The sequence below is a fragment of the Sus scrofa genome, chromosome 5 (assembly GCF_054392235.1).
Source record: "Sus scrofa isolate SSC_HxYL_T2T_F1_AM1 chromosome 5, Sscrofa_HxYL_maternal_Yorkshire_Landrace_v2.0, whole genome shotgun sequence".
NCBI classification, from domain to species: Eukaryota; Metazoa; Chordata; class Mammalia; order Artiodactyla; family Suidae; genus Sus; species Sus scrofa.
Genome location: NC_139387.1, coordinates 58,612,193 through 58,622,844, shown reverse-complemented (window position 1 = coordinate 58,622,844; position 10,652 = coordinate 58,612,193). Strand labels below are relative to the sequence as shown.

At 39.9% G+C, this 10,652-nt stretch overlaps 1 pseudogene; it reads right to left on the bottom strand.

Moving 5' to 3' along the window:
* Positions 1 to 8,058: 8,058 nt before the first annotated feature.
* LOC110260727 (mth938 domain-containing protein pseudogene) lies at positions 8,059 to 8,412 on the bottom strand (annotated as a pseudogene).
* Positions 8,413 to 10,652: the final 2,240 nt, after the last annotated feature.

Genomic DNA, 10,652 nt, shown 5'->3' with positions numbered 1-10,652 from the left:
TGCTTTCCAAAAAAGTTGACCTATATCCCCTGTCGACTTTTAAATATCTCCCCAATTTGCCCCTTTCTTACCATCCCTGCTACTCTGTCTTTGGGAGGAAGGAGGGACAGTAAAAAAAATAATAAGAGAGGAGTTCCCGTCGTGGCTCAGTGGTTATCGAATCCGACTAGGAACCATGAGGTTGAGGGTTCAATCCCTGGCCTTGCTTAGTGGGTTAAGGATCTGGCGTTGCCACGAGCTGTGGTGTAGGTTGCAGCTGAGGCTCGGATCCCGAATTGCTGTGGTAGTGGTGTAGGCTGGTGGCTACAGCTCCGAGTTGAGCCCTAGCCTGGTAACCTCCATATGCCGCAGGAAGCGGCCCTAGAAAAAGGCAATAAATAAATAAATAAATAAATAAATGAATAAATAAATAAAAATAAAAAAAATAATAAGAGGTTCTTATTTCCTTTACCACTAGAATTTTAGAATGGAATAGGAGTTCGACATAATGAAGTCCAAATGACTACCCAGCGTGGAAGTAACTGGACTCAAGTTACTCTGAGTTAAGAATAGAACCAGAAATAGCTTTGTTCTGGCCGCTATCTGTGTGCCTGCCTATGGGAATTCTTTTAATTCTATTTTTGTTCTTCCGTGGTTGTGAAATTACCAGATTAATCTTATTAGAATTAAAATTCCTTGAGAGTATTTGACTCATGTTTTTATCTCCAAGTAACATAGTATCTGACAAGATACATGTGTCTCTCCCAGCTAGATACGTATAAAACTTGAGGCATCATAGGAGAAAATAAACTCTGTAAATTAGGATTTAAGAGACATTCCTTGATTTGGACTCTTTTATACCATATATATATAATTGGGGGGAGAGGTTAAAGGAAATTTCCCAGTTCTTAGATATGTTTCAGATAGTTGTAGCTCCTTGAAGCTGAGTTTCTGGTGGGCAAATTGCTACTCAAGTTGAAACAAGAAAAGCAATATTTGCTTATAAATGAAGAAATGATATTGCTGAGTATCCCTAACTACAGGAAACAAATATGGGTAAAAAACCAGTGTCAGTGGGAAAAGAAGAGAATTGAAGTTTTTATTTTCCAGCCATTCACTGGATGGCTGTAACTTGGAGTGCTTTTCTTTGTATATATGTCTGAACCATAGAGGTTTAGAAGTTATTTTGTTGTAACAAATTCCTGGGCTCAGACCAAAGAGTATGCATGAGGTTTTTTGTTTGTTTGTTTTTACTTCTCTTGTCCTTGGAGATTGTTTTCTCTGAGAGTTTGGAAAACAACAATGGATAACTCTTCGAGTAACTATGTCTCACTCATGGAAAAATGCCTCTGTTGGGAGAGGTGATACATCTTTTTTTCTGTCTTTTTGTCTTTTCCCGGGCCACACCCGAGCCGTGTGGAGGTTCCCAGGCTAGGGGTCTAATCGGAGCTGTAGCCACTGGCCTAGCCCACAGCCACAGCAACGCTGGATCTGAGCCACATCTGCGACCTACACCACAGGTCATGGCAATGCCGGATCCATAACCCACTGAGCAAAGCCAGGGATCGAACCCACAACCTCATGGTTCCTAGTTAGATTCGTTAACCACTGCACTACGACCGAAACTCCGAGGTGATACATCTTTGAAAGGTCCCTGTGGTGAGCCTTGCCTTGGTAAGTGTTTATTCCAGGTAGAGGGATATTGAGAAGAAAATACACAGAGCAGATTACACACCAAAGGTGAACTTTCAGGCAGCTGGCTCCTGCAGAGCCAATCAGATAGCAGAACTTTCCTACTGCTTACAAGGTGGTGCCCTTAAGTTTGCCTGGGCACTGCTTCTGTAAGAAGGGTTCATCCCACATGCCCTCAGGGCATTGCAAATATCCTCATTGTGGGGAATCTACCATCAGCCATTCCTGTGGCTTAGTGGGTTACGAACCCCACTAGTATCCATGTGGACTTTGGTTTGATCTCTGGCCTTGCTTGTGAGCTAAGGATCCAGCATTGCTGTGAGCTGTGGTATTGGTCACAGATGTGGCTTGAATCCCACATTGCTGTGGCTGTGGTATAGGCTGGTGGCTGCAGCTCTAATTCAACCCCTAGCCTGGAAACTTTCATATGCCGTGGGTGCACCCCCCCAAAAAAAAATCCTGTTCGTGCAATCATGGCCTCTTATTCTTTCTGGTGCTAAAGTTTTTCTTCTATAGCTTCAAATACTTTTTTTTTCTTATTTTAGAGACTCTGAAGCAGATGAGCAGTTTTTCTGTGTTTTGGCCCTACACATTTGAACGTATTATAATTATTTTTTTTTTAGAAAATAAAAGGTAAAGAATGTCGACAAAAAACTAATGAGTCGATCTAAGAAAGGATTGGAAAATCTTATTTGAGTCAAATGTGAGGGTGATAACCTGGGAAGAGCATCTCAGAAAGCTCTGAGAACCGTTCTACCCATTAGAAGTTGAAACATAGTTATCTATATTTTTTGGGACAGAGGGCTATACATCAAATGATAGATTGACAGTTTACACAGCCCAGATCTGAACATCATCCTGGTGGGTCATGAGACCTCTTACAAAATTAAGAAATAATGTTATCTTTAAGGAGTTGTCTTGTTGATGATGAGAGAATGTTGCTCTTTACGGTTAAACAGATATTCCTGCCAATGGAAGAGGTCTAGTCCATGTACAGTGCGGATTACACAGTGCACAGTGGGGGAGCGCGGAGACCAAAGAGCAGAGAAGAATTTTCATGTTTAAATTTTCCTTATCTTGCTATAACATACAAATTGTACTTGATAAGAATCAAATGGAATGAAAATACTTATAATAAAATAAATACACCCCCACTACTTCTCCCCTCTCATGCCCAGTCCAGATGCAGCTACTTCTTCCCAAATGCCTCTTGAATTTTAATCCTAAAGCCTAACTGCTGTTTCCCTTCTTTGCTTGTATTCATTTAAAATATGATCCTGTCCACAAAACAGAAATCATGGACATGGAGAGCAGACTTGTGGTTACCAGAGGGAGGAATGGGGGATAGACAGGGAATTTGAGGTTGTTAGAAGCAAACTATTACATTTATTTATTTATATATTTATTTATTTGTGTTTTTGCCTTTTCTAGGGCTGCACCCGAGGCATACGGAGGTTCCTAGACTAGGGGACTAATTGGAGCTGTAGCCATCAGCCTACGCCACAGCAACGCGGAATCCAAGCCACGTCTGCGAACTACACCACAGGTCATGGCAACGCCGGATCCTTAGCCTGTCAAGCGAGGCCAGGGATCAAACCCGAAACCTCATGGTTTCTAATCAGATTCATTAACCACTGAGCCACGACGGGAACTCCACAAACTATTACATTTAGAATGGATAAGTAAGGGGGTCCTACTGTATAGCACAGGGAACTATGTCCAATCTCTTGGGTTAGAACATGATGGAAGATAGTACAAAGAAAAAGAATGTGTATATAAATATATATATATATATATATATATACACACATGTGCATGACTGAGTTGTTTTGCTGAATAGCAGAAATTGAAGAAACATTTTCAATCAACTATTCTTTACTAAAATTTTTTTTTAAAAGTAAAATAAAATATGAATGACTATGCAGTCCTTTAAAGAACATCTATTTTACAAGGTGGAAAGAGTTATCATGGAAATTTTTAACTGGAAAATCCTGGGGTTCACTTGACTAAAGTTTTCTTAGAGTGCTATAAAGCAAAACACAGCAAGGAATTTGTTTTCTATAATAAAAAAGCCCCCACAGTGCCCCAGTGACCGCCTCACTCTGGCTGTTTACTGAGTTTCTATCTGGGTCTTTTATTTATTTATTTATTTATTTTGTCTTTTTGCTATTTCTTTGGGCCGCTCCCGAGGCATAAGGAGGTTCCCAGGCCAGGGGTCGAATCAGAGCTGTAGCCGCTGGCCTACACCAGAGCCACAGCAACGTGGGATCCGAGTTCTCTCATGGCACAGTGGGTTAAGGGGTTGTCCTGCAGCGACTCTGGTCACTGGATGTGATTCCTGGCCTGGGAACTTCCACATGCTGTAGATGTGGCCAAAAAAAAGGGGCTTTCATTTATTGTGAAAAGTACTGTATGCCAGGTATATGCATATACATCGAAAGCATGTAATGCATGTGGTTACCTGAATGAACAACATGTAATATTTATTTTACTTGCAGTAATTCATTTAATTCTCATTTCAGGACTATAAGGCACTATAGTCCTTAGTAAGATACTATCCTCATTCTACAAGTAAGAAATCTGAGACCCAGAACATTAATATTCTGCCCAATGTCACACAGCTAGTAAGCAAACTGTTTTAAAATTTGAGGATCAGGAGATCCCGTTGTGGCACACCAGAAACAAATCCGACTAGTATCCATGAGGACGCAGGTCTGATCCCTGGCCTCATTCAGTTGGTCTGGGGATCCGGTGTTGCCATGAGCTGTGGTGCAGGCTGAAGACGAGGCTTGGATCCCACATTGCTGTGGCTGTGGCATAGGCCAGCAGCTGTAGCTCTGATTCTACCCCTAGCCTGGGAACTTCCATATGCTGAGAATGCAGCCCTAAAAAGCAAAAAAAAAAAAAAAAAAATTGATCTTTTCTCAAACTCAGGTTTACACACATTTGTTTCCTTTAGAAAAATATTACTTTAAATATTTCAAGAAATCAGGAAGTTTACAAATATTCAGCTATTCAGAAACACCATGTTTTTATTAACTATCCCCAAATATTTTGAGACGTGCTTTTACTGTGATAAATAATATTGCATAAATATCCTTGTTCATAGTCATTATCCATATTTTTAATTTCTTTTCTTAGGATCACTGGAAGTGAAATTACTGGGCCAAAGAGTATGAACAAATTGTTTTTCAGAAGAATTACACCCGCTTACTCTTCCTAGCCCTTGTCTGTTTTATCTAATGTTTTATTTCTTCTAGTTGGTCAGATGAAGATGGAATTGTGTTCTAAACTTTGTTCTAATTTTTTATGTAATTTTAATTATTGGTAAAAATATATATCTTTTGGATATTTATAGAACACTTGCCTCTTTCCTTCTTTTTTCTTCTTCTTTTTGGCTATGCCCATGGCATGGGGAAGTTCCTGGGCCAGGGATCAAACCCACGCCACTGTTTCAAATTGGACCACAGCTACAGTAACACTGGATCCTTAACCAGTTGTGCCAAAAGGGAACTTCTTTTCTTTTCCTTTTTTACTTTCCTTATCTGCTCTGCTTATCTACGGCAGTAGATATTTGTTTTGTTTTGTTTTTTTCCATTTAGCAACTATTCGATTGTGAAACCAGCCCTGGGGTTTCTCTCCTGCTCTTACCCCTTCCTCCCCCAGGATGCTTAAGAGAAGAGCCTGTCTGAAACTGGAACCAACCAAGAGAAACAAGAATTAGGCGATGGTAGGCAACGGAAACACCAGGTGATGGTATTTGAGTCCCTTCCCCAGACTTTTTCGGATAAACAAACCACTGACCAAAGAAGGGGTTCTTGCTGACAGATGCTTTGGTCCATTTTAATCACACTGACTTTATTTGTCTCAACACCAAAATATTAAAAGTGTAGATGATTTTTAAAACCTTCTTATTTTGAGATTATTTCATTTCATTTTATGTTATTGTATTTTATCTTTTTTTATTTTTTAGCTGAGTCTGTGGCATGCAGAAGTTCTTGGGCCAGCGATAGAACCCAAACCACGGCAGTGACAACACCTATCCTTAACCTACGAGGCCACCAGGGAAGTCCTTAAAATAATTTTAGACTCACAAAAAGTTGAAAATTATTTGGTAAGTTCCTATGTACCCATCATTTGGCTTCCTCTGATATAACATCTAATTTAACCTTTGTACCTTATTAAAACCAAGAAATTAAGATTGGTACACTACTATAAATTAAACTATGGATCTCATTCAGGTTTCAACAGCTTTTCTATGCATCTGAGTATATGTTAAAATAAACATTTCTTTATATTGAACAATCTGCACAATGTCCACAGATACTTTCTCTAACTAGAAAATAAATATTATAACTAAAATATATCAAGCACTGCCAACGTTTTTACACAATGTCAATGGACTCAAGGAATGTCTTTCACTTTTAAAGTAGAAATGTTGCAAAGAACATATGCCTGAGGCATTTTGGCTGTGGACTGTGCATTTAAAGTTAGTTATTATGTCTTGCTGATAACTTAAGGCAAGTTAAAATGCAACTTTCCGCAGTGTTCTTGTGCGCCACAGAGAAAGTTATTTCTATCCCTCATCCATCACCAGTGGCTGACCTTAATGGGTTTCTGAAAGCGATTTCCCTGAAGCTGTGTTTACCCTCCACTCCAAATGCTCATTGGTACTTCCCAAGGAAAAATATGATAGGAAATACTCTCCTTGTCTGCATTTAAATATTTGAGAAGCCTTTTAAAACATGTCTCATTTTGCTTTCTCTGATCTTAGCCAATAGAAAAAAAAAAAAAAAAGGAAAAAAATCAACAACAAAAAAAAACTAACAAGAGAATAAAATTACAGAAAATCAGAAGCACCAAAATCAACCTCTAAAATCCAGAATCTTGATTTGTTCATTATACTGAAAAAAATGGGTACTGTTTGGGAACCAGTATTTATTGAGAACTGCTATGCATTAGATGCTATACTGAGTGCTCTGAGTGGCACAATATAATTTTGGCAATATAGTCAATAGTGTACTGCTGCTATTGACCTTGAGACAATGGTCTAATAGTATTTAATAAAGAAAGGTAAAATCTAAGAAAATGATAGAATCATAGTAAGACCAGAGGCAGAAGAAAAACCTCAGCCAGGAGTTCCTGTCCTGGTTCAATGGTAATGAACCCAACTAGTATCCTTGAAGATGTGGGTTCGATCCCTGGCAGTTGCAACCTAAGCTGCAGCTGTGGCTACATTGGATCCTTAACCCACTGTGCCAGTGTTACGGCAGCTGCCCAGTAGCCCCTGAGCCCCTGTGTATCAGCTCTAGCGACAGCCTTGTGGCTGTAACGTACCATCTCCAGCTCTGTGGCTGTATTATATCAGCAGCTCTTTTATCCAGCGAGAAACCAAGCGAGCACTGGGAGAGTTGGAGAACTCAGGTTTGTTATGCCTGTGGGCTCAGAGAAGATCGCTTGCCGGAGTCTGAGCCCCAGAGAAGGGTTTCACAAAGCTTTTATGGGCTAGCTCCTCCGGGTTGGTGCTTGGCTGGTGGACCGTAGTGAGAACAGGCAGGGTCGTAATTGCGGAAGCAACTTTACAGAAGCAGATGTGTGGTGGGGAGTGGTGGTTAGGGGCAGGTGGCTGGACTTTGCTTAGTCGTCATGGCCGGGGTCTCTCCTTTCTACCTTTTAATTGGGACATTTTCTCCTACACCAGGCTGGGATCGAACCCATGTCCCAGCACTCCCAGACACTGCCAATCCCATTGCGCCATAGTGGGAACTCTTCAAATATTAAAAATCTTAGATTACCAGTTAGGAATAACTTCATGATCATCAATATATTTTTCATCCTTTTTGCTGTTGTTGTTATTTTGTTGCACTCATGGCATGCAGATATTCTCAGGCCAGAAATCAAACCCTTGCCACAGCAGTGATAATGCCAGATCCTTAACCTGCTGAGCCACCAGGGAACTCCATTCTCTTCCTGTTTTGGAATTTAATAAAAATTGTTAAAATTCATTGTGATTTCTGTGGGATACCTTTTATTATTTTAACATATATAAACATGTTTCATCCTCATGAGAACACTTTAATCCAGGTGCTATTACTCTCCCAAAGTGAAAAGTTGGGGAATTTGGGGCACAGAGAGATCAAATCACTTGTTCACAAAATTACTAAGTGTGATGGTAAGAATCAAGCCCAGGAGGGTGTGCAATCATCTATGTTAGCCACTTGATGGAGTCTCACAAGTCAGTTTTTGTCCTCTCTGTGCCTCAGTTTGTAAAGCTGCTCTTTTACTTCACTGAAATTTTCTTCTATAGTTTCTTACCTGCTTTCAAGTCCATAAGGTATATTTTCTTTTTTTTTTAATTGCTTAATGGTTTATTCTCTTATGACTCCATCAGTAGATAAAATGGAAGACCCCACCCACCCTGATGCCTTGGGTAATCAAGGCATTTTACTCCTTTGCTGCCTGCTCTGTCTGGAGGACCCGAACATCAATGCCCTTTTCTTTTTTTTGAGTTACCTTCAAGGCCTCACTCATCCCTTGGCCAATCACAAGGATCTGCATGCCTTTCTCAGCAACTCCCTCCACATCTGCAGTCTGCACACCAGGAGAATGCTCAGTTCCTATTTCTCTCCAATCCCAAGCCAAACTTCTCCGAGGCCATACTTTGCAGTCCTTATAGGTTTTAGTAGAGCCATGTACTCTCATTTGCCCCCACAAGTGGGAAGCAATTTCAGGGGAAGACATAAGGAACTTAACTGAAGTCCAACACCCTCTCTCTAAGGAGCTGCAATCTCAAACGGGTTCCAATCTTTATTTCTCCCCATCAGGTATATTTTAAATTTTAGAAATGATATTTTCAACTTCGGAAATTCCATTTGGTTCTTTTCATAGTTTCAGTTGCTCTCTTCTTGATATTCATATTTTCCTTTTTGTCTTTGAATGTGCACATGTGTGTGTATGTGCGTGTAAATCAACCACTTTTGTCATTTCTATTTTCTGTTTGTATTGACTAATTTTTTCCCCTTGCTTCTTCCTATATCTAGCAATTTTTTGTTAGTTGCTAGACACTATAATTGTGAGTGCTACCATATTAAAGTGTCTAGATTTTGGCGCATTCTACAAAGGGTGTTTGGTAGGTATTTAAGTTACTTGTGGATCAGCTTGATCCTATTGAGGCTTATTTTAAGCTCTGTGAGAGAAGTTCTAGAGTAACTTTATTCTGGTCCATTTACATGTATTAATAGGGTATTAGGGAGTTCCCATTGTGACTCAGTGGAAACAAACCCAACTAGTATCTAAGAGATGCAGGTGCGATCCCTGGGCATGATTGGTGGGTTAAGGATCCAGCACTGCCATGAGCCGTGGTGAAGGTTGCAGACATGGCTTGGATCTGGTGATGCTATGGCTGTGGCATAGGCTACCAGCTGTAGCTCTGATACAACCCCTGGCCTGGCAACTTCCATGTGCTACACCTGCAGCGCTAAAAAAAGCAAAACAAAACAAAACAAAAAATAAAAAAAACCAAGATATTAGATTTCTAAGTTATAGACTGAGACCCTGGATCTTCAATAACACTTCTGTAAAATGGCTGATGAGAATTTGAATATCACCAAATCTCATTTGGGTTCTAGGAATCATCCAGTTACATTTCTTGGCAATTGTTTGTTGCCATCCTCAAATCTTATGGATGTCATGTATTCCTTGACTTTCTGGAACACCAATCCCTGTCTCTTCAACCCAGTGAGATGTCAGTGCTTTGCTTAAACTCATTTTTGCCAACATTATGATGCAACAAATTCTTTCAGGCGCAAAGTCAGATCAATTATGAAGCTCATTTTCTCCACCCTGCCCCCAGGATCATGGTCTTGTCATGCCTTCATTCCAGTGTTTAAAACCTGTTGTTTCTCCTATTTTGTTTAGTTTCCAGTTGTTTGCATTTGTCCATCCAGTATCATTTACTCTTCAGTGGCTCCAGATCTTCTTTTCCTAAGCAAGCGTTGAGGAAAATTCTCAATTTCCTACTATTTCAGAATAAAACAGGTTATTTAAATGGTTAAGATCCAGGCTGACTTTCCTGGCATCATATATTCCCAAGTATTTTGGAAGATTTTTGAATTTTTTTTTTAAAACTGCACCACATTCATCATTTCAGAATTATAGCCGAGGGATTTTAAAAAATATTCGAAGTGTCACGCTTGAAATTAATATTTTTCAGATATTCCATAAAGAAAAATTCCATTTCAATAGGAAAGGGATGGAGTTCAAGAGTCTCTGTATTTAGTAAATAGCCAAGCAACTCTGATAGAGGTTTCCAAAACACACATTATGTGTAAAACTCTTCTAAACCTCTAAAGAGTCTCAATATTTATTCACCTTTAACTCCCTAAACTTAGCTCCTTTACTCCACTCCTGAAAGAAGGCATATATGATTCAATGCCAAATGCTTTGATCAAGGTGGTAGGTAAATACGGGAGGCGGTGAGTAGCAAGATCACAAATGTCCGTTCTCAGATCGTCTGGGTTTGAATCCGGGCTTTCCCATTGTTTGCTATGTCAAAGTTAGTAATCTCCTTGAACATTTCTCATCTGTGAAATGGACTCAAGAATGACACTGGCTTGTTGGGGAAATGCAAATAAGGTAAAATAAGTGCAGGACAGGCCCTAAAACTGCAACCAAGGGAGAATCAATAATTTCTTTTCCCAACCTTGCTCGTGGCTTAAGGATCCGGTTATTGCTGTGAGCTGTGGTATAGGTCTCAGATGCGGCTCAGATCCAGCGTTGCTGTGGCTGTGGTGTAGGCTGGCAGCTGTTTTGATTTGACCCCTAGCCTGGGAACCTCCATATGCTGTAGCTGTGTCCTAAAAAGCAAAAATAAATAAATAAAAGAAAAAAGAAAAAAAATTAATAGAATAAGATATTGCCTCTGTTCTGGTCTCTCCCTCTCTTCTCGCCTTCTGGAACTGCAATTAGACCTATGTAAGGTC